The 23,554-nt window shown below is 48.7% G+C and overlaps 3 non-coding genes across 3 annotated transcripts; all 3 read right to left on the bottom strand.

Annotated features, from left to right (window-relative positions):
- Window positions 1-5,626: 5,626 nt before the first annotated feature.
- Window positions 5,627-5,698, bottom strand: trnam-cau (transfer RNA methionine (anticodon CAU)). Its single transcript has one exon. It is a non-coding gene; the product is annotated as a tRNA-Met (tRNA).
- An 8,059-nt stretch (window positions 5,699-13,757) lies between these two features.
- Window positions 13,758-13,829, bottom strand: trnam-cau (transfer RNA methionine (anticodon CAU)). The gene has a single exon. It is a non-coding gene; the product is annotated as a tRNA-Met (tRNA).
- Window positions 13,830-21,884: 8,055 nt separating this feature from the next.
- Window positions 21,885-21,956, bottom strand: trnam-cau (transfer RNA methionine (anticodon CAU)). The gene has a single exon. It is a non-coding gene; the product is annotated as a tRNA-Met (tRNA).
- Between the last annotated feature and the right edge of the window lie 1,598 nt (window positions 21,957-23,554).

Consider the following 23,554-nt stretch of genomic DNA (forward strand, 5'->3'; position numbering starts at 1 on the left):
ACCATTCTTTAAGGTCATGGCTGATCTATCCATCATCTCAGCTCCTCTTACCTGCATTGTCCTGACTACCCTAAATTCACCTACCATCCAAAATCCCATCGATTGTCTTGAATATGCCTGCTTGTATTGCTTCCTTGGGCAAAGACTTCCACAGATTCACCACTCTCCAGGAAACGTAGTCCCTCCTCCTATGCCTAAAACCTACCCCTAATCTTGTTACTTAGTCTAACCCACCAGCAGAAACAACGAGATAGGGTGAGTCTGGGTGGCATGCTGTTCGATGGGTCAGTGTGGACTTGATGGGTTGAATGGCCTCCTTCCACACTGGAGGGTTTCTATGATTTACTGCAGTTGTGTTTGCCCAGAACCACAGCTCCCAGAACCTCCCAACTTCTGCAAATTGAAAGATAAGTCCCACTCTGCTCGCTCATATGTGTGTTATCTAACTGCTTCATCGCTTCCAGTGAATACAGCCCACACCTCCCGCTGCTGCCAGTAACCTTTACAATGCTGATGCAACAATGCAATACCTGCAGTACTGAAAATTGTAAGACTTCTGATGATACCAGTAACTGATTCACCACTCCTTCTGATGCACAGCATTGGAAATACATTTTTAGGGGCTGAAAGTAATGACCAGTTTAAAGCAAAAACCCACCTAACCATTCACGAGGCTTCCCGCTCAGGACACTTTACTTGAAACACTTCAACCCCACATGGCAACAAATTCCCACATTCCATCAAAATCCTGGATGTCCTCACTTCAGTTGCTGTCTCTCAAATGAAAGATTTCATTGTAGCTTCTGCTCCCAGTAAGGACAAAATATCTTTGAAAGCTGCTCTGAAATTCCAGTCTTCACAACAATACTTCTACTTTCCTTCAGTCCAAATTGTCTGTGCTGACCAGATATCCCAAATTAACATAGTCCAATTTGTCAGCACTTAGCCTATATCCCTCTCAATTCACCCTGTTCCCAGATGCTATTTAAAATGCTGTAATTATACCAGCTTCTAACACTTCCTCTGGCAGCTCATTCCACGCTTGCATCAGTCTGTGTGAGAAAGTTGTCCATAAGGTTCCTTTTAAATCTTTCCCCTCTCACCTCAAATCTGTGCCCTCTAGTTTTGGACTTCCCTACTATGTGGAAATGTTTTTGGCTATTCACCCTATCCATGCTCCTTATGAACTTCTATAAGGTCACCCCACAGCCTCCAATGCTCCACGGAAAACAGCCCCGGCCTATTCAGCCTCTCTCGAGAGCTCAAACGCCCCAACTCTGGCAATAGCCTTGTAAATCTTTGCCAAACCCTTTCAAAGGTTCACAACACATTTCCTGTAGCAGGGTAACCAGAACTGAACACAGTATTCCAAAAGTAGCCTCATCAATGTCCAGTACAGGGGCAACATGACCTCCCAACATCTGTACTAAAATGCACTGACCTATAAAGACAAGCACATCAAAAACCTCCTTCGCAATCCTGTCTACCTGCGACTCCACCTTCAAGAAACTATGAAGCAGCACTCCAAGGTATCTTTGGTCAACAACACACCCCATTAACTTTACAGATCCTGCCCTGATCTGCCTTTCCAAAATCAACATTTCAAAATGGGGTTGAGAAACGTATCAGTAATGATTGAATGGTGGAGTAGATCTGATGGGCTGAATGGCCTAATTTCTGCACCTATGTCATATGGTCTCTTGCTGTCCTGGACACAGAGTGTGAGAATTGGGAGCAGGAATAGGTCATTTGGTCTTTCCAGTCGGCACCAGCATTGAACAGTTCATAACTGGATATAAATATACCGGCATCTAGGTGGACAGGGTGGGATATTTATTCACTGTAACATCGGAGGTTGAGAGATGACCTTAGAGAGGATTATAAAATCTTCAGGGGTATCGATGAGGTGAACAGCAGGTATTCTTTCCCCGGGATGGGTGTTTCAAGGTTAGGGAGCAAACTTTGAAGATGAGAGGAGAAATATTTGAAAAAGACATGAGGGGCACCTTTTTATTTTAAGACAGAGAATGGTTCTCATGTGGTATCAATGTCCAGAGGAGGTGGTGGATGCAGGTACAGTTACAGTGTTTAAAAGACATTTGGATAAGTACATAGAGTCATAGAGATGTACAGCATGGAAACAGACCCTTCGGTCCAACCCACCCATGCTGACCAGATATCCCAACCCAATCTAGTCCCACCTGCCAGCACCCGACCCATATCCCTCCAAACCTTTCCTATTCATATACCCATCCAAATGCCACTTAAATGTTGCAATTGTAATAGGAAAGGTTCAGAGACTCTGGGCCAAACACTGGCAGGTGGGACTAGTTTAGTTTCAGAACACAGTCAGCATGGACTAGTTGGAATTAATGGTCTGTTTCTGTGCTGTATGACTGTAACTGTTCTACACTGGTCTTAAAACCATTTTCTTACCTTCCCCCAATACCCATCCACTTCTTTGTTCTTCAAAGTCAAATGAACTCAGCCTTGAATACATTCAATGACTGACCTAACTGCAGGAAGACATCCCCACTTCAGAACTCAACTTCTCTTGCTAATATATCACTTGCCTTGCTGATTGCTTGCTGCTTCTGTCTGACAACTGACAGTGACTGGTGCAGAAGGACGTTGAGGCCCCTTTGTCCATCCATACATCATTCCTGATGAAGGGCTCGGGCCCAAAACATTGACTCTCCTCCTCTTCAGTTGCTGCCTAACCTGCTGTGCTTTTCCAGCGCCCCACTTTTCAACTCTGATCTCCACTTTCACCACATCTCAACATATCACCATTTAAACAATGTCCCTCCTCTCTGCGTTTATTTTAAACACCAAAGGCTATAGATTCTGTCACTACATTTGCCATGTGCTTGCAAATTGAGACACAGACCTGGATGAACTTTTCCAGAGTCTGTCCCCTCCCTCGATTCACTCTTTCCTTTCAGTTGCTGCAAGTTAAAAATTGAAACCCAGAATGAAACAAAAAATGGAAAATGTGGTGAGAAACAGACTGTTGTACTCACAAAAGTTAGACAGAGGAAGGAAGTTACAGTCTGGGGAGAAGTTCACAGAGAAAGGGGCGGCAGCAACTTCAGATCTCACGGTCCAACCTCCACATTTCGACCATGGCCGGCTCTGATTGGCAGGAGGGCCAGTCTCCTTCCGGTCCTCCAAGGTTCTTCATTGGTCCATGGAAAGGAGCTGACGTGCACAGAATCGTAAGGCACAGAATTTATGATCTTTTTCACCACAACCGCCTGATGAAGGAGCGGCGCTGGGAAAGCCAGTGCTTCCAAACAAGCCAATTGGACTGTAACCTGGTGTTGTGTGTAAATGCGAATACGAGAGAAAAATACCAAAGCAAGTTTTTGTCGAAATGTTTTTTCCCCTGTGCCTTGACATGTTATTCCTTTTGCATTTTGTTTGGCTGCTCAACGTTTCTGTCTTTTCCCCAGGGTAGAGGGATTCCAAAACTACAGGGTATAGGTTTAGGGTGAGGGAAAATGATTTTAAAAGATTTAAAAGACTAGGAATATAACATCCACCCCCTACAGGGCGAAAGTGAGGACTGCAGATGCTGCAGATTAGGGTCGAGAGTGTGGTGCTGGAAAAGCACAGCAGGTCAGGCAGCATCTGAGGAGCAGGAGAATCGACGTTTCGGGCAAAACCCTTCATCAGGAAATAGCCATGGGGAACTGCAAGGATGTAGCGTAATCGAGTGAGTCTAAGAGGGATGCTGTTGGGAAGGTCGGTGTGAATGGCCTGCAGGGATGATATGCCTTAGCCATGCTTATATTGCGAAATGGTTGCCCCAAATCTGCTGTGGAAAGAGTGGGTTCCAGTTCGTGGGACACTGACACCAGTCCTGGGGAAGGTGGGATTTGTGCTGTCTTTCGCTTCCCATTCTGCCCCTTGTCCATTTTCTCCCCACCCACTGCCCCCGCCCTTTCTCCCCTTTTCACACTGGACCCCAATTCTCTCCCCAACCCTCTGAACCCCAGTCATTCTCTACTCCCCAACCTCTGTCCCCTCTCCATTTCTCTCCCTTCTCCACCACCACCATTGCCCCCGCCCGTCCTTTCTCGTGCCTCAGCCCTCTTTGATCTAATGGCCGAGCAGAGGCTGATAGCCAAGTTTAGAACACATGAGGATGGCCTCAGCCGAGACCCTGGGTTCACGTCACACTACAGGAGATCCAGCTGCACAATACACTCTCTCACACACAAGCACACTCTCTTACATACTCACACCCTCGTACAGACCCTCTCTGATAGACATGCTCTCTCTCTGACACACAGTAATACATCCCCACACTCAAACCTACGCATACACCATCTCACATGCTTCTACTCCATCACACACACACACACACACACACACACACACACACACAGACACACACACACTGTACCCAGCATGCACATGCACACACACACGCTCTCTCTCATGCATGCACTCACATATAGAAGTCTTTGGGGTGAATCTGCGTTTGCAGGATTATATATTTGGAAATAGAACCAGTCTCACTCAAGATTAGGATACAGGTAGACCCTACCCTCACAGCTTTCATGCATTGTCTGACCTGAGGTGTCACCTCCTTTTATAGAACCTTAAGTTATCTGGAGAATGTGACTTTTAAAAAGTTCTGGGATTTACAGATTAATGAACCGAAATCTACAACCCGTTTTAAAAGATGAAAGACTCAACAGCAATCTCGGATTCCTCAATATATCATTTATGTTGCTCACACTATAATATTTTATTCGATGTTCTGGGTCTTATCATCCTCCTCCACAGTAACCATAGGTCCAAGGAGATCTGTCCCAACTTTCCAATCTACCTTCAGAACTGACACTCCTCAGGCACGGTACCATTCCCGTCAACCTGTTCATACCCAGAGACCAACGAGCCACATGCCATGGGCGCAGCCAGCTCCAGAAGCAGCTGAGACTTGCTCAGCACGAAATACATTGTACATTGCTCCCAGAATTTCAAGCAGCAACGAGTTTCAAGAACATCTACTTCTCCGTCTGTCTCCTGCTCCCAGGACACTGCTGTTTGTCCCGTCCCCAGGGACCGGGCTCTCTCCACGAGCGGATAATTGAACCATTTTGTTTCAACTTACAAGCTGTGCTGGTGGAAGGCAGAGCCCATTCACTCTTCTGCTCTCTCTCCCGACCACTTGGGGTCGGAGACGTCATTGACACGAATGCATCAAATGACAACTTTGAACTTGTCCTCCTCTCTCTCTCTCTCTCTCTGAGGTTATTCCCAATCGGTGGTATCCGTCCTAATAGTGGGGGACGATGTCTGAGTCGTGATGCGGTTTCTGACATGCTTGTCATTCACGTCTGAACCAGGGTGGCGAATTACTGCAGGGAATGGCCGAAACCGCAAGGCATGGGTTTCAACTTTTCCAGCTCATTAGCATCGTAGAGAACTGGTTTTGCGATTCAGTTCAGAGGAAACCGACCAAGAACAGAATATCACCGAGATCTCTAAAACCAAGCCGCTTGAATGGAGTGGATTTGGCGAGCGTTTCGATACGATCGCGCCATTTGGACACTCTGCAAGTCGACGCAAAGGGAGTTTGCTGAAGAAAGCAGATCAAGGTGACAGGGAACAATAGCAGAGGATGGTTTCGATCCATCGACCTCTGGGTTATGGGCCCAGCACGCTCCCGCTGCGCCACTCTGCTGCCGCTTGGAGACGCTCGTTGCACAGAACACTTCAGGTTTTTGTCTGGCACGCGGCAGGCACCTTCGAGCCTGATGTCAAAGACCTCCACTGCTGTCGTGTGATATGCTGTTTCGCAGACGTATGGAGGCTGTGTAAATATAAACTTTTTTCTAAATTCCCACATTCTGTCGGTCGAACTGTGATTTCACACTGAATCACAACATGTGTCACAGCGCAGACGGAGGCTCTGCGGCCCACCTTCGCTCTGCTGGTTCTACGCTTAAGTAAACGTGTGACTCTAGTCGTTTCAATCTCTCGCCTTCTCAGCGGAAATCTGCACATCTGAACGTGACCACCGAATTCCCTTTTGGGTCCATTGAATCTTCCTCTTTGTCAATGTCAGACAGGGACTTACTGACCCTCACCACTCCCTGTACGAAAACGTTCTTCCTAATGTCACTTTTACTTCTTTTGCTCGTGACTCTAAAATTCTGCCGAATCGTTATGGATCCTTTCAGGCGTGGGAGCATTTTCACAACATTATTTCCTGTTTCTAGGTCCCTCATGACTTGGAAAAGTTCGGTTCTCCGAGGAGAGCTGTCCCAATTTTCCAATCTACCTTGATTGCTGACATTCCTCAAACACCGCACCACTCACGTCAACCTGTTGAGCACTATGGTAAAAACAATGACTGCAGATGCTGGAAACCAGATTCTGGATTAGTGGTGCTGGAAGAGCACAGCAGTTCAGGCAGCATCCAAGTAGCTTGTTGAACACGATCTCCAACCATTTCATTTCTCTGTTTTCTGCCTCATTCGTACTCCAGGCAGCCCACGCTGGTTTCACGAAGGTGCTTTTTGAGAAAGTCAATCAGGCAGTTTTGCACAAGTCAAGTTAAAAAAAAACACGGGCTCGTCCGGGATTTGAACCCGGGACCTCTCGCAAATCAGCGCAGGAACAGACCCTAAGCGAGAATCATACGCCTAGACCAACGAGCCAGAAAGCACGCACGCAGGTAATGCCCCAGACCTCTTGAGCGACCTGAGACATGCTCAGTATGAAATACATTTGAGCAAGCGGCAAAGACTTTCCCGAACAGCTGCTTCTCATCCAGTCTCCCTGCTGCTATTTCATTCCACCGCATTCTCTGCTCACAGTGTCGTTTCCCCAACGTAGCATGAAGCATAAACTGGGTGACTGCTTCGCAGAACATCCCGCTTCTGCCCGCAGAAACTAAAGGCCCTGACCTTGCGGTTGCCTGCCACTTTAACACATCACCCTGTTCCCTGGCCAACATCCCTGTCTCAGGCTTGCAGCAGTGTTCTCGCTCCAGATGAAGGAACAACATCTCATTTTCCACTTGGAGCCCTTCCAGCCCTCCGGTCTTCAATATCGAGTTCTATAACTATAGGGCCTGAACCCCCCCCATGTCCTTGACCCCTACCACACGAAAGACTCCTGTTTATCACCTCGTCTGCTATGACACACGACGTATTGTTAGCCACTAACAGTCTCCATTAACAGTTATTCGCCCTCTCACGAGGATCGTTATTCACTCCTGCGTCCTGCCTATTGTTCTTTCTCTGAGCTGGCGGTAAACACAGCAATGAACATTGGAGACTCTGAGCCAGCTGAAACTTGCTCAGTGTGAAGTAGATTCCACATTGCTGCAAGAATTGCAAGCAGCAAAGCCTTTCCAGAACATCTGCTTGTCATTCTGTCCCCGGGGGGCTGATGTTTGTCTCTTCCCCAGGAACAGGAGTATCTCCACTGGCGGATAATTAAACCATTTTATTTCTACTTGCACGTTGTTCTGGGGGGAGGGGGGGGTGGGGGAATGTAGGTTTGGGGGAGTGTAAGAGTCCATTCGCTCTTCTGCTCTCTCTCCCTCTTTCTCTCTCTCTCTCTCTCTCTGAAACTCTTGGGGTGAGAGGTGTCAGTTACATTAATGCGGGGAACATGAACAACTTTGATTGTGAACTTTCTCCAAAGGTCTGTTATCGGAGAGACAGAAAGATGCTGTGCTGGCAGGACAGAGAGAAATGAACACCGAGGACTCTTCGCCCAGGTAAATTCACATTGTTGTGCAGCCTGCTTGGTGTTCAGAAATCGTATTCACGCAGCAATCTTACGGAAAGTCTATTGCAAAGTGGGCATCGCTTTCTTTGCTGCGACAGCGCAGCAGTTAACATCTGAGCCCCAAGTGTCCCAGATGAAGAGAATCCGCGTGAAACCTTCACTCACTGAGAGTCATCCCCACGGCCCTGAGCTGAGGGACTGCAGGCAGTCCAACACGGAAGGGACGGTTAAAAATGAACCATTTTTGCTCCCTGAGCAACACGTAGCATCATTGTCGCGCAGACAGAAGCCATTCAGCCCATGGATTCCACGGCGACTGTCTGTCACTTGTCTCTCTCTGAGGTTATTCACAATCGGTGGTATCGGTCCTAATAGTGGGGGACGATGTCTGAGTTTCAACTTTACCAGCTCATTAGCATCGGAGAGAACCGGTTTTGCGATTCAGTTCAGAGGAAACCGACCAAGAACAGAATATCACTGAGACCTCTAAAACCCATGCCGTTTGAATGGAGTGGATCGATATGAACATCGGCAAGTAGATGCAAAGGCAGCTTGCTGAAGAAAGCAGATCAAGGTGACAGTGATCTGCTTTCGATCCATCGACCTCTGGGTGATGGGCCCAGCACGCTCCCGCTGCGCCACTCTGCTGCCGCTTGGAGACGCTCGTTGCGCAGAACACTTCAGGTTTTTGTCTGGCACGCGGCAGGCACCTTCGAGCCTGATGTCAAAGACCTCCACTGCTGTCGTGTGATATGCTGTTTCGCAGACGTATGGAGGCTGTGTAAATATAAACTTTTTTCTAAATTCCCACATTCTGTCGGTCGAACTGTGATTTCACACTGAATCACAACATGTGTCACAGCGCAGACGGCGGCCATGCGGCCCACCTTCGCTCTGCTGGTTCTACGCTTAAGTAAACGTGTGACTCTAGTCGTTTCAATCTCTCGCCTTCTCAGCGGAAATCTGCACATCTGAACGTGACCACCGAATTCCCTTTTGGGTCCATTGAATCTTCCTCTTTGTCAATGTCAGACAGGGACTTACTGACCCTCACCACTCCCTGTACGAAAACGTTCTTCCTAATGTCACTTTTACTTCTTTTGCTCGTGACTCTAAAATTCTGCCGAATCGTTATGGATCCTTTCAGGCGTGGGAGCATTTTCACAACATTATTTCCTGTTTCTAGGTCCCTCATGACTTGGAAAAGTTCGGTTCTCCGAGGAGAGCTGTCCCAATTTTCCAATCTACCTTGATTGCTGACATTCCTCAAACACCGCACCACTCACGTCAACCTGTTGAGCACTATGGTAAAAACAATGACTGCAGATGCTGGAAACCAGATTCTGGATTAGTGGTGCTGGAAGAGCACAGCAGTTCAGGCAGCATCCAAGTAGCTTGTTGAACACGATCTCCAATCATTTCATTTCTCTGTTTTCTGCCTCATTCGTACTCCAGGCAGCCCACGCTGGTTTCACGAAGGTGCTTTTTGAGAAAGTCAATCAGGCAGTTTTGCACAAGTCAAGTTAAAAAAAAACACGGGCTCGTCCGGGATTTGAACCCGGGACCTCTCGCAAATCAGCGCAGGAACAGACCCTAAGCGAGAATCATACGCCTAGACCAACGAGCCAGAAAGCACGCACGCAGGTAATGCCCCAGACCTCTTGAGCGACCTGAGACATGCTCAGTATGAAATACATTTGAGCAAGCGGCAAAGACTTTCCCGAACAGCTGCTTCTCATCCAGTCTCCCTGCTGCTATTTCATTCCACCGCATTCTCTGCTCACAGTGTCGTTTCCCCAACGTAGCATGAAGCATAAACTGGGTGACTGCTTCGCAGAACATCCCGCTTCTGCCCGCAGAAACTAAAGGCCCTGACCTTGCGGTTGCCTGCCACTTTAACACATCACCCTGTTCCCTGGCCAACATCCCTGTCTCAGGCTTGCAGCAGTGTTCTCGCTCCAGATGAAGGAACAACATCTCATTTTCCACTTGGAGCCCTTCCAGCCCTCCGGTCTTCAATATCGAGTTCTATAACTATAGGGCCTGAACCCCCCCATGTCCTTGACCCCTACCACACGAAAGACTCCTGTTTATCACCTCGTCTGCTATGACACACGACGTATTGTTAGCCACTAACAGTCTCCATTAACAGTTATTCGCCCTCTCACGAGGATCGTTATTCACTCCTGCGTCCTGCCTATTGTTCTTTCTCTGAGCTGGCGGTAAACACAGCAATGAACATTGGAGACTCTGAGCCAGCTGAAACTTGCTCAGTGTGAAGTAGATTCCACATTGCTGCAAGAATTGCAAGCAGCAAAGCCTTTCCAGAACATCTGCTTGTCATTCTGTCCCCGGGGGGCTGATGTTTGTCTCTTCCCCAGGAACAGGAGTATCTCCACTGGCGGATAATTAAACCATTTTATTTCTACTTGCACGTTGTTCTGGGGGGAGGGGGGGGTGGGGGAATGTAGGTTTGGGGGAGTGTAAGAGTCCATTCGCTCTTCTGCTCTCTCTCCCTCTTTCTCTCTCTCTCTCTCTCTCTGAAACTCTTGGGGTGAGAGGTGTCAGTTACATTAATGCGGGGAACATGAACAACTTTGATTGTGAACTTTCTCCAAAGGTCTGTTATCGGAGAGACAGAAAGATGCTGTGCTGGCAGGACAGAGAGAAATGAACACCGAGGACTCTTCGCCCAGGTAAATTCACATTGTTGTGCAGCCTGCTTGGTGTTCAGAAATCGTATTCACGCAGCAATCTTACGGAAAGTCTATTGCAAAGTGGGCATCGCTTTCTTTGCTGCGACAGCGCAGCAGTTAACATCTGAGCCCCAAGTGTCCCAGATGAAGAGAATCCGCGTGAAACCTTCACTCACTGAGAGTCATCCCCACGGCCCTGAGCTGAGGGACTGCAGGCAGTCCAACACGGAAGGGACGGTTAAAAATGAACCATTTTTGCTCCCTGAGCAACACGTAGCATCATTGTCGCGCAGACAGAAGCCATTCAGCCCATGGATTCCACGGCGACTGTCTGTCACTTGTCTCTCTCTGAGGTTATTCACAATCGGTGGTATCCGTCCTAATAGTGGGGGACGATGTCTGAGTTTCAACTTTACCAGCTCATTAGCATCGGAGAGAACCGGTTTTGCGATTCAGTTCAGAGGAAACCGACCAAGAACAGAATATCACTGAGACCTCTAAAACCCATGCCGTTTGAATGGAGTGGATCGATATGAACATCGGCAAGTAGATGCAAAGGCAGCTTGCTGAAGAAAGCAGATCAAGGTGACAGTGATCTGCTTTCGATCCATCGACCTCTGGGTGATGGGCCCAGCACGCTCCCGCTGCGCCACTCTGCTGCCGCTTGGAGACGCTCGTTGCGCAGAACACTTCAGGTTTTTGTCTGGCACGCGGCAGGCACCTTCGAGCCTGATGTCAAAGACCTCCACTGCTGTCGTGTGATATGCTGTTTCGCAGACGTATGGAGGCTGTGTAAATATAAACTTTTTTCTAAATTCCCACATTCTGTCGGTCGAACTGTGATTTCACACTGAATCACAACATGTGTCACAGCGCAGACGGAGGCTCTGCGGCCCACCTTCGCTCTGCTGGTTCTACGCTTAAGTAAACGTGTGACTCTAGTCGTTTCAATCTCTCGCCTTCTCAGCGGAAATCTGCACATCTGAACGTGACCACCGAATTCCCTTTTGGGTCCATTGAATCTTCCTCTTTGTCAATGTCAGACAGGGACTTACTGACCCTCACCACTCCCTGTACGAAAACGTTCTTCCTAATGTCACTTTTACTTCTTTTGCTCGTGACTCTAAAATTCTGCCGAATCGTTATGGATCCTTTCAGGCGTGGGAGCATTTTCACAACATTATTTCCTGTTTCTAGGTCCCTCATGACTTGGAAAAGTTCGGTTCTCCGAGGAGAGCTGTCCCAATTTTCCAATCTACCTTGATTGCTGACATTCCTCAAACACCGCACCACTCACGTCAACCTGTTGAGCACTATGGTAAAAACAATGACTGCAGATGCTGGAAACCAGATTCTGGATTAGTGGTGCTGGAAGAGCACAGCAGTTCAGGCAGCATCCAAGTAGCTTGTTGAACACGATCTCCAACCATTTCATTTCTCTGTTTTCTGCCTCATTCGTACTCCAGGCAGCCCACGCTGGTTTCACGAAGGTGCTTTTTGAGAAAGTCAATCAGGCAGTTTTGCACAAGTCAAGTTAAAAAAAAACACGGGCTCGTCCGGGATTTGAACCCGGGACCTCTCGCAAATCAGCGCAGTAACAGACCCTAAGCGAGAATCATACGCCTAGACCAACGAGCCAGAAAGCACGCACGCAGGTAATGCCCCAGACCTCTTGAGCGACCTGAGACATGCTCAGTCTGAAATACATTTGAGCAAGCGGCAAAGACTTTCCCGAACAGCTGCTTCTCATCCAGTCTCCCTGCTGCTATTTCATTCCACCGCATTCTCTGCTCACAGTGTCGTTTCCCCAACGTAGCATGAAGCATAAACTGGGTGACTGCTTCGCAGAACATCCCGCTTCTGCCCGCAGAAACTAAAGGCCCTGACCTTGCGGTTGCCTGCCACTTTAACACATCACCCTGTTCCCTGGCCAACATCCCTGTCTCAGGCTTGCAGCAGTGTTCTAGCTCCAGATGAAGGAACAACATCTCATTTTCCACTTGGAGCCCTTCCAGCCCTCCGGTCTTCAATATCGAGTTCTATAACTATAGGGCCTGAACCCCCCCATGTCCTTGACCCCTACCACACGAAAGACTCCTGTTTATCACCTCGTCTGCTATGACACACGACGTATTGTTAGCCACTAACAGTCTCCATTAACAGTTATTCGCCCTCTCACGAGGATCGTTATTCACTCCTACGTCCTGCCTATTGTTCTTTCTCTGAGCTGGCGGCAAACACAGCAATGAACATTGGAGACTCTGAGCCAGCTGAAACTTGCTCAGTGTGAAGTACATTCCACATTGCTGCAAGAATTGCAAGCAGCAAAGCCTTTCCAGAACATCTGCTTGTCATTCTGTCCCCGGGGGGCTGATGTTTGTCTCTTCCCCAGGAACAGGAGTATCTCCACTGGCGGATAATTAAACCATTTTATTTCTACTTGCACGTTGTTCTGGGGGGAGGGGGGGTGGGGGAATGTAGGTTTGGGGGAGGGTAAGAGTCCATTCGCTCTTCTGCTCTCTCTCCCTCTTTGTCTCTCTCTCTCTCTCTGAAACTCTTGGGGTGAGAGGTGTCAGTTACATTAATGCGGGGAACATGAACAACTTTGATTGTGAACTTTCTCCAAAGGTCTGTTATCGGAGAGACAGAAAGATGCTGTGCTGGCAGGACAGAGAGAAATGAACACCGACGACTCTTCGCCCAGGTAAATTCACATTGTTGTGCAGCCTGCTTGGTGTTCAGAAATCGTCTTCACGCAGCAATCTTACGGAAAGTCTATTGCAAAGTGGGCATCGCTTTCTTTGCTGCGACCGCGCAGCAGTTAACATCTGAGCCCCAAGTGTCCCAGATGAAGAGAATCCGCGTGAAACCTTCACTCACTGAGAGTCATCCCCACGGCCCTGAGCTGAGGGACTGCAGGCAGTCCAACACGGAAGGGACGGTTAAAAATGAACCATTTTTGCTCCCTGAGCAACACGTAGCATCATTGTCGCGCAGACAGAAGCCATTCAGCCCATGGATTCCACGGCGACTGTCTGTCACTTGTCTCTCTCTGAGGTTATTCACAATCGGTGGTATCCGTCCTAATAGTGGGGGACGATGTCTGAGTTTCAACTTTACCAGCTCATTAGCATCGAAGAGAACCGGTTTTGCGATTCAGTTCAGAGGAAACCGACCAAGAACAGAATATCACTGAGACCTCTAAAACCCATGCCGTTTGAATGGAGTGGATCGATATGAACATCGGCAAGTAGATGCAAAGGCAGCTTGCTGAAGAAAGCAGATCAAGGTGACAGTGAACGATAGCAGAGGATGGTTTCGATCCATCGACCTCTGGGTTATGGGCCCAGCACGCTCCCGCTGCGCCACTCTGCTGCCGCTTGGAGACGCTCGTTGCGCAGAACACTTCAGGTTTTTGTCTGGCACGCGGCAGGCACCTTCGAGCCTGATGTCAAAGACCTCCACTGCTGTCGTGTGATATGCTGTTTCGCAGACGTATGGAGGCTGTGTAAATATAAACTTTTTTCTAAATTCCCACATTCTGTCGGTCGAACTGTGATTTCACACTGAATCACAACATGTGTCACAGCGCAGACGGCGGCCATGCGGCCCACCTTCGCTCTGCTGGTTCTACGCTTAAGTAAACGTGTGACTCTAGTCGTTTCATTTCATTCTCTCGCCTTCTCAGCGGAAATCTGCACATCTGAACGTGACCACCGAATTCCCTTTTGGGTCCATTGAATCTTCCTCTTTGTCAATGTCAGACAGGGACTTACTGACCCTCACCACTCCCTGTACGAAAACGTTCTTCCTAATGTCACTTTTACTTCTTTTGCTCGTGACTCTAAAATTCTGCCGAATCGTTATGGATCCTTTCAGGCGTGGGAGCATTTTCACAACATTATTTCCTGTTTCTAGGTCCCTCATGACTTGGAAAAGTTCGGTTCTCCGAGGAGAGCTGTCCCAATTTTCCAATCTACCTTGATTGCTGACATTCCTCAAACACCGCACCACTCACGTCAACCTGTTGAGCACTATGGTAAAAACAATGACTGCAGATGCTGGAAACCAGATTCTGGATTAGTGGTGCTGGAAGAGCACAGCAGTTCAGGCAGCATCCAAGTAGCTTGTTGAACACGATCTCCAATCATTTCATTTCTCTGTTTTCTGCCTCATTCGTACTCCAAGCAGCCCACGCTGGTTTCACGAAGGTGCTTTTTGAGAAAGTCAATCAGGCAGTTTTGCACAAGTCAAGTTAAAAAAAAACACGGGCTCGTCCGGGATCTCTCGCAAATCAGCGCAGTAACAGACCCTAAGCGAGAATCATACGCCTAGACCAACGAGCCAGAAAGCACGCACGCAGGTAATGCCCCAGACCTCTTGAGCGACCTGAGACATGCTCAGTATGAAATACATTTGAGCAAGCGGCAAAGACTTTCCCGAACAGCTGCTTCTCATCCAGTCTCCCTGCTGCTATTTCATTCCACCGCATTCTCTGCTCACAGTGTCGTTTCCCCAACGTAGCATGAAACATAAACTGGGTGACTGCTTCGCAGAACATCCCGCTTCTGCCCGCAGAAACTAAAGGCCCTGACCTTGCGGTTGCCTGCCACTTTAACACATCACCCTGTTCCCTGGCCATAATCCCTGTCTCAGGCTTGCAGCAGTGTTCTCGCTCCAGATGAAGGAACAACATCTCATTTTCCACTTGGAGCCCTTCCAGCCCTCCGGTCTTCAATATCGAGTTCTATAACTATAGGGCCTGAACCCCCCCCCATGTCCTTGACCCCTACCACACGAAAGACTCCTGTTTATCACCTCGTCTGCTATGACACACGACGTATTGTTAGCCACTAACAGTCTCCATTAACAGTTATTCGCCCTCTCACGAGGATCGTTATTCACTCCTGCGTCCTGCCTATTGTTCTTTCTCTGAGCTGGCGGTAAACACAGCAATGAACATTGGAGACTCTGAGCCAGCTGAAACTTGCTCAGTGTGAAGTAGATTCCACATTGCTGCAAGAATTGCAAGCAGCAAAGCCTTTCCAGAACATCTGCTTGTCATTCTGTCCCCGGGGGGCTGATGTTTGTCTCTTCCCCAGGAACAGGAGTATCTCCACTGGCGGATAATTAAACCATTTTATTTCTACTTGCACGTTGTTCTGGGGGGTGGGGGGGGGGGTGGGGGAATGTAGGTTTGGGGGAGTGTAAGAGTCCATTCGCTCTTCTGCTCTCTCTCCCTCTTTCTCTCTCTCTCTCTCTCTCTGAAACTCTTGGGGTGAGAGGTGTCAGTTACATTAATGCGGGGAACATGAACAACTTTGATTGTGAACTTTCTCCAAAGGTCTGTTATCGGAGAGACAGAAAGATGCTGTGCTGGCAGGACAGAGAGAAATGAACACCGAGGACTCTTCGCCCAGGTAAATTCACATTGTTGTGCAGCCTGCTTGGTGTTCAGAAATCGTATTCACGCAGCAATCTTACGGAAAGTCTATTGCAAAGTGGGCATCGCTTTCTTTGCTGCGACAGCGCAGCAGTTAACATCTGAGCCCCAAGTGTCCCAGATGAAGAGAATCCGCGTGAAACCTTCACTCACTGAGAGTCATCCCCACGGCCCTGAGCTGAGGGACTGCAGGCAGTCCAACACGGAAGGGACGGTTAAAAATGAACCATTTTTGCTCCCTGAGCAACACGTAGCATCATTGTCGCGCAGACAGAAGCCATTCAGCCCATGGATTCCACGGCGACTGTCTGTCACTTGTCTCTCTCTGAGGTTATTCACAATCGGTGGTATCGGTCCTAATAGTGGGGGACGATGTCTGAGTTTCAACTTTACCAGCTCATTAGCATCGGAGAGAACCGGTTTTGCGATTCAGTTCAGAGGAAACCGACCAAGAACAGAATATCACTGAGACCTCTAAAACCCATGCCGTTTGAATGGAGTGGATCGATATGAACATCGGCAAGTAGATGCAAAGGCAGCTTGCTGAAGAAAGCAGATCAAGGTGACAGTGATCTGCTTTCGATCCATCGACCTCTGGGTGATGGGCCCAGCACGCTCCCGCTGCGCCACTCTGCTGCCGCTTGGAGACGCTCGTTGCGCAGAACACTTCAGGTTTTTGTCTGGCACGCGGCAGGCACCTTCGAGCCTGATGTCAAAGACCTCCACTGCTGTCGTGTGATATGCTGTTTCGCAGACGTATGGAGGCTGTGTAAATATAAACTTTTTTCTAAATTCCCACATTCTGTCGGTCGAACTGTGATTTCACACTGAATCACAACATGTGTCACAGCGCAGACGGCGGCCATGCGGCCCACCTTCGCTCTGCTGGTTCTACGCTTAAGTAAACGTGTGACTCTAGTCGTTTCAATCTCTCGCCTTCTCAGCGGAAATCTGCACATCTGAACGTGACCACCGAATTCCCTTTTGGGTCCATTGAATCTTCCTCTTTGTCAATGTCAGACAGGGACTTACTGACCCTCACCACTCCCTGTACGAAAACGTTCTTCCTAATGTCACTTTTACTTCTTTTGCTCGTGACTCTAAAATTCTGCCGAATCGTTATGGATCCTTTCAGGCGTGGGAGCATTTTCACAACATTATTTCCTGTTTCTAGGTCCCTCATGACTTGGAAAAGTTCGGTTCTCCGAGGAGAGCTGTCCCAATTTTCCAATCTACCTTGATTGCTGACATTCCTCAAACACCGCACCACTCACGTCAACCTGTTGAGCACTATGGTAAAAACAATGACTGCAGATGCTGGAAACCAGATTCTGGATTAGTGGTGCTGGAAGAGCACAGCAGTTCAGGCAGCATCCAAGTAGCTTGTTGAACACGATCTCCAATCATTTCATTTCTCTGTTTTCTGCCTCATTCGTACTCCAGGCAGCCCACGCTGGTTTCACGAAGGTGCTTTTTGAGAAAGTCAATCAGGCAGTTTTGCACAAGTCAAGTTAAAAAAAAACACGGGCTCGTCCGGGATTTGAACCCGGGACCTCTCGCAAATCAGCGCAGGAACAGACCCTAAGCGAGAATCATACGCCTAGACCAACGAGCCAGAAAGCACGCACGCAGGTAATGCCCCAGACCTCTTGAGCGACCTGAGACATGCTCAGTATGAAATACATTTGAGCAAGCGGCAAAGACTTTCCCGAACAGCTGCTTCTCATCCAGTCTCCCTGCTGCTATTTCATTCCACCGCATTCTCTGCTCACAGTGTCGTTTCCCCAACGTAGCATGAAGCATAAACTGGGTGACTGCTTCGCAGAACATCCCGCTTCTGCCCGCAGAAACTAAAGGCCCTGACCTTGCGGTTGCCTGCCACTTTAACACATCACCCTGTTCCCTGGCCAACATCCCTGTCTCAGGCTTGCAGCAGTGTTCTCGCTCCAGATGAAGGAACAACATCTCATTTTCCACTTGGAGCCCTTCCAGCCCTCCGGTCTTCAATATCGAGTTCTATAACTATAGGGCCTGAACCCCCCCATGTCCTTGACCCCTACCACACGAAAGACTCCTGTTTATCACCTCGTCTGCTATGACACACGACGTATTGTTAGCCACTAACAGTCTCCATTAACAGTTATTCGCCCTCTCACGAGGATCGTTATTCACTCCTGCGTCCTGCCTATTGTTCTTTCTCTGAGCTGGCGGTAAACACAGCAATGAACATTGGAGACTCTGAGCCAGCTGAAACTTGCTCAGTGTGAAGTAGATTCCACATTGCTGCAAGAATTGCAAGCAGCAAAGCCTTTCCAGAACATCTGCTTGTCATTCTGTCCCCGGGGGGCTGATGTTTGTCTCTTCCCCAGGAACAGGAGTATCTCCACTGGCGGATAATTAAACCATTTTATTTCTACTTGCACGTTGTTCTGGGGGGAGGGGGGGGTGGGGGAATGTAGGTTTGGGGGAGTGTAAGAGTCCATTCGCTCTTCTGCTCTCTCTCCCTCTTTCTCTCTCTCTCTCTCTCTCTGAAACTCTTGGGGTGAGAGGTGTCAGTTACATTAATGCGGGGAACATGAACAACTTTGATTGTGAACTTTCTCCAAAGGTCTGTTATCGGAGAGACAGAAAGATGCTGTGCTGGCAGGACAGAGAGAAATGAACACCGAGGACTCTTCGCCCAGGTAAATTCACATTGTTGTGCAGCCTGCTTGGTGTTCAGAAATCGTATTCACGCAGCAATCTTACGGAAAGTCTATTGCAAAGTGGGCATCGCTTTCTTTGCTGCGACAGCGCAGCAGTTAACATCTGAGCCCCAAGTGTCCCAGATGAAGAGAATCCGCGTGAAACCTTCACTCACTGAGAGTCATCCCCACGGCCCTGAGCTGAGGGACTGCAGGCAGTCCAACACGGAAGGGACGGTTAAAAATGAACCATTTTTGCTCCCTGAGCAACACGTAGCATCATTGTCGCGCAGACAGAAGCCATTCAGCCCATGGATTCCACGGCGACTGTCTGTCACTTGTCTCTCTCTGAGGTTATTCACAATCGGTGGTATCCGTCCTAATAGTGGGGGACGATGTCTGAGTTTCAACTTTACCAGCTCATTAGCATCGGAGAGAACCGGTTTTGCGATTCAGTTCAGAGGAAACCGACCAAGAACAGAATATCACTGAGACCTCTAAAACCCATGCCGTTTGAATGGAGTGGATCGATATGAACATCGGCAAGTAGATGCAAAGGCAGCTTGCTGAAGAAAGCAGATCAAGGTGACAGTGATCTGCTTTCGATCCATCGACCTCTGGGTTATGGGCCCAGCACGCTCCCGCTGCGCCACTCTGCTGCCGCTTGGAGACGCTCGTTGCGCAGAACACTTCAGGTTTTTGTCTGGCACGCGGCAGGCACCTTCGAGCCTGATGTCAAAGACCTCCACTGCTGTCGTGTGATATGCTGTTTCGCAGACGTATGGAGGCTGTGTAAATATAAACTTTTTTCTAAATTCCCACATTCTGTCGGTCGAACTGTGATTTCACACTGAATCACAACATGTGTCACAGCGCAGACGGAGGCTCTGCGGCCCACCTTCGCTCTGCTGGTTCTACGCTTAAGTAAACGTGTGACTCTAGTCGTTTCAATCTCTCGCCTTCTCAGCGGAAATCTGCACATCTGAACGTGACCACCGAATTCCCTTTTGGGTCCATTGAATCTTCCTCTTTGTCAATGTCAGACAGGGACTTACTGACCCTCACCACTCCCTGTACGAAAACGTTCTTCCTAATGTCACTTTTACTTCTTTTGCTCGTGACTCTAAAATTCTGCCGAATCGTTATGGATCCTTTCAGGCGTGGGAGCATTTTCACAACATTATTTCCTGTTTCTAGGTCCCTCATGACTTGGAAAAGTTCGGTTCTCCGAGGAGAGCTGTCCCAATTTTCCAATCTACCTTGATTGCTGACATTCCTCAAACACCGCACCACTCACGTCAACCTGTTGAGCACTATGGTAAAAACAATGACTGCAGATGCTGGAAACCAGATTCTGGATTAGTGGTGCTGGAAGAGCACAGCAGTTCAGGCAGCATCCAAGTAGCTTGTTGAACACGATCTCCAACCATTTCATTTCTCTGTTTTCTGCCTCATTCGTACTCCAGGCAGCCCACGCTGGTTTCACGAAGGTGCTTTTTGAGAAAGTCAATCAGGCAGTTTTGCACAAGTCAAGTTAAAAAAAAACACGGGCTCGTCCGGGATTTGAACCCGGGACCTCTCGCAAATCAGCGCAGTAACAGACCCTAAGCGAGAATCATACGCCTAGACCAACGAGCCAGAAAGCACGCACGCAGGTAATGCCCCAGACCTCTTGAGCGACCTGAGACATGCTCAGTCTGAAATACATTTGAGCAAGCGGCAAAGACTTTCCCGAACAGCTGCTTCTCATCCAGTCTCCCTGCTGCTATTTCATTCCACCGCATTCTCTGCTCACAGTGTCGTTTCCCCAACGTAGCATGAAGCATAAACTGGGTGACTGCTTCGCAGAACATCCCGCTTCTGCCCGCAGAAACTAAAGGCCCTGACCTTGCGGTTGCCTGCCACTTTAACACATCACCCTGTTCCCTGGCCAACATCCCTGTCTCAGGCTTGCAGCAGTGTTCTAGCTCCAGATGAAGGAACAACATCTCATTTTCCACTTGGAGCCCTTCCAGCCCTCCGGTCTTCAATATCGAGTTCTATAACTATAGGGCCTGAACCCCCCCATGTCCTTGACCCCTACCACACGAAAGACTCCTGTTTATCACCTCGTCTGCTATGACACACGACGTATTGTTAGCCACTAACAGTCTCCATTAACAGTTATTCGCCCTCTCACGAGGATCGTTATTCACTCCTACGTCCTGCCTATTGTTCTTTCTCTGAGCTGGCGGCAAACACAGCAATGAACATTGGAGACTCTGAGCCAGCTGAAACTTGCTCAGTGTGAAGTACATTCCACATTGCTGCAAGAATTGCAAGCAGCAAAGCCTTTCCAGAACATCTGCTTGTCATTCTGTCCCCGGGGGGCTGATGTTTGTCTCTTCCCCAGGAACAGGAGTATCTCCACTGGCGGATAATTAAACCATTTTATTTCTACTTGCACGTTGTTCTGGGGGGAGGGGGGGTGGGGGAATGTAGGTTTGGGGGAGGGTAAGAGTCCATTCGCTCTTCTGCTCTCTCTCCCTCTTTGTCTCTCTCTCTCTCTCTGAAACTCTTGGGGTGAGAGGTGTCAGTTACATTAATGCGGGGAACATGAACAACTTTGATTGTGAACTTTCTCCAAAGGTCTGTTATCGGAGAGACAGAAAGATGCTGTGCTGGCAGGACAGAGAGAAATGAACACCGAGGACTCTTCGCCCAGGTAAATTCACATTGTTGTGCAGCCTGCTTGGTGTTCAGAAATCGTCTTCACGCAGCAATCTTACGGAAAGTCTATTGCAAAGTGGGCATCGCTTTCTTTGCTGCGACCGCGCAGCAGTTAACATCTGAGCCCCAAGTGTCCCAGATGAAGAGAATCCGCGTGAAACCTTCACTCACTGAGAGTCATCCCCACGGCCCTGAGCTGAGGGACTGCAGGCAGTCCAACACGGAAGGGACGGTTAAAAATGAACCATTTTTGCTCCCTGAGCAACACGTAGCATCATTGTCGCGCAGACAGAAGCCATTCAGCCCATGGATTCCACGGCGACTGTCTGTCACTTGTCTCTCTCTGAGGTTATTCACAATCGGTGGTATCCGTCCTAATAGTGGGGGACGATGTCTGAGTTTCAACTTTACCAGCTCATTAGCATCGAAGAGAACCGGTTTTGCGATTCAGTTCAGAGGAAACCGACCAAGAACAGAATATCACTGAGACCTCTAAAACCCATGCCGTTTGAATGGAGTGGATCGATATGAACATCGGCAAGTAGATGCAAAGGCAGCTTGCTGAAGAAAGCAGATCAAGGTGACAGTGAACGATAGCAGAGGATGGTTTCGATCCATCGACCTCTGGGTTATGGGCCCAGCACGCTCCCGCTGCGCCACTCTGCTGCCGCTTGGAGACGCTCGTTGCGCAGAACACTTCAGGTTTTTGTCTGGCACGCGGCAGGCACCTTCGAGCCTGATGTCAAAGACCTCCACTGCTGTCGTGTGATATGCTGTTTCGCAGACGTATGGAGGCTGTGTAAATATAAACTTTTTTCTAAATTCCCACATTCTGTCGGTCGAACTGTGATTTCACACTGAATCACAACATGTGTCACAGCGCAGACGGAGGCTCTGCGGCCCACCTTCGCTCTGCTGGTTCTACGCTTAAGTAAACGTGTGACTCTAGTCGTTTCATTTCATTCTCTCGCCTTCTCAGCGGAAATCTGCACATCTGAACGTGACCACCGAATTCCCTTTTGGGTCCATTGAATCTTCCTCTTTGTCAATGTCAGACAGGGACTTACTGACCCTCACCACTCCCTGTACGAAAACGTTCTTCCTAATGTCACTTTTACTTCTTTTGCTCGTGACTCTAAAATTCTGCCGAATCGTTATGGATCCTTTCAGGCGTGGGAGCATTTTCACAACATTATTTCCTGTTTCTAGGTCCCTCATGACTTGGAAAAGTTCGGTTCTCCGAGGAGAGCTGTCCCAATTTTCCAATCTACCTTGATTGCTGACATTCCTCAAACACCGCACCACTCACGTCAACCTGTTGAGCACTATGGTAAAAACAATGACTGCAGATGCTGGAAACCAGATTCTGGATTAGTGGTGCTGGAAGAGCACAGCAGTTCAGGCAGCATCCAAGTAGCTTGTTGAACACGATCTCCAATCATTTCATTTCTCTGTTTTCTGCCTCATTCGTACTCCAAGCAGCCCACGCTGGTTTCACGAAGGTGCTTTTTGAGAAAGTCAATCAGGCAGTTTTGCACAAGTCAAGTTAAAAAAAAACACGGGCTCGTCCGGGATTTGAACCCGGGATCTCTCGCAAATCAGCGCAGTAACAGACCCTAAGCGAGAATCATACGCCTAGACCAACGAGCCAGAAAGCACGCACGCAGGTAATGCCCCAGACCTCTTGAGCGACCTGAGACATGCTCAGTATGAAATACATTTGAGCAAGCGGCAAAGACTTTCCCGAACAGCTGCTTCTCATCCAGTCTCCCTGCTGCTATTTCATTCCACCGCATTCTCTGCTCACAGTGTCGTTTCCCCAACGTAGCATGAAGCATAAACTGGGTGACTGCTTCGCAGAACATCCCGCTTCTGCCCGCAGAAACTAAAGGCCCTGACCTTGCGGTTGCCTGCCACTTTAACACATCACACTGTTCCCTGGCCATAATCCCTGTCTCAGGCTTGCAGCAGTGTTCTCGCTCCAGATGAAGGAACAACATCTCATTTTCCACTTGGAGCCCTTCCAGCCCTCCGGTCTTCAATATCGAGTTCTATAACTATAGGGCCTGAACCCCCCCCCATGTCCTTGACCCCTACCACACGAAAGACTCCTGTTTATCACCTCGTCTGCTATGACACACGACGTATTGTTAGCCACTAACAGTCTCCATTAACAGTTATTCGCCCTCTCACGAGGATCGTTATTCACTCCTGCGTCCTGCCTATTGTTCTTTCTCTGAGCTGGCGGTAAACACAGCAATGAA

The sequence above is a fragment of the Chiloscyllium punctatum genome, chromosome 36 (assembly GCF_047496795.1).
Source record: "Chiloscyllium punctatum isolate Juve2018m chromosome 36, sChiPun1.3, whole genome shotgun sequence".
Classification (NCBI taxonomy): domain Eukaryota; kingdom Metazoa; phylum Chordata; class Chondrichthyes; order Orectolobiformes; family Hemiscylliidae; genus Chiloscyllium; species Chiloscyllium punctatum.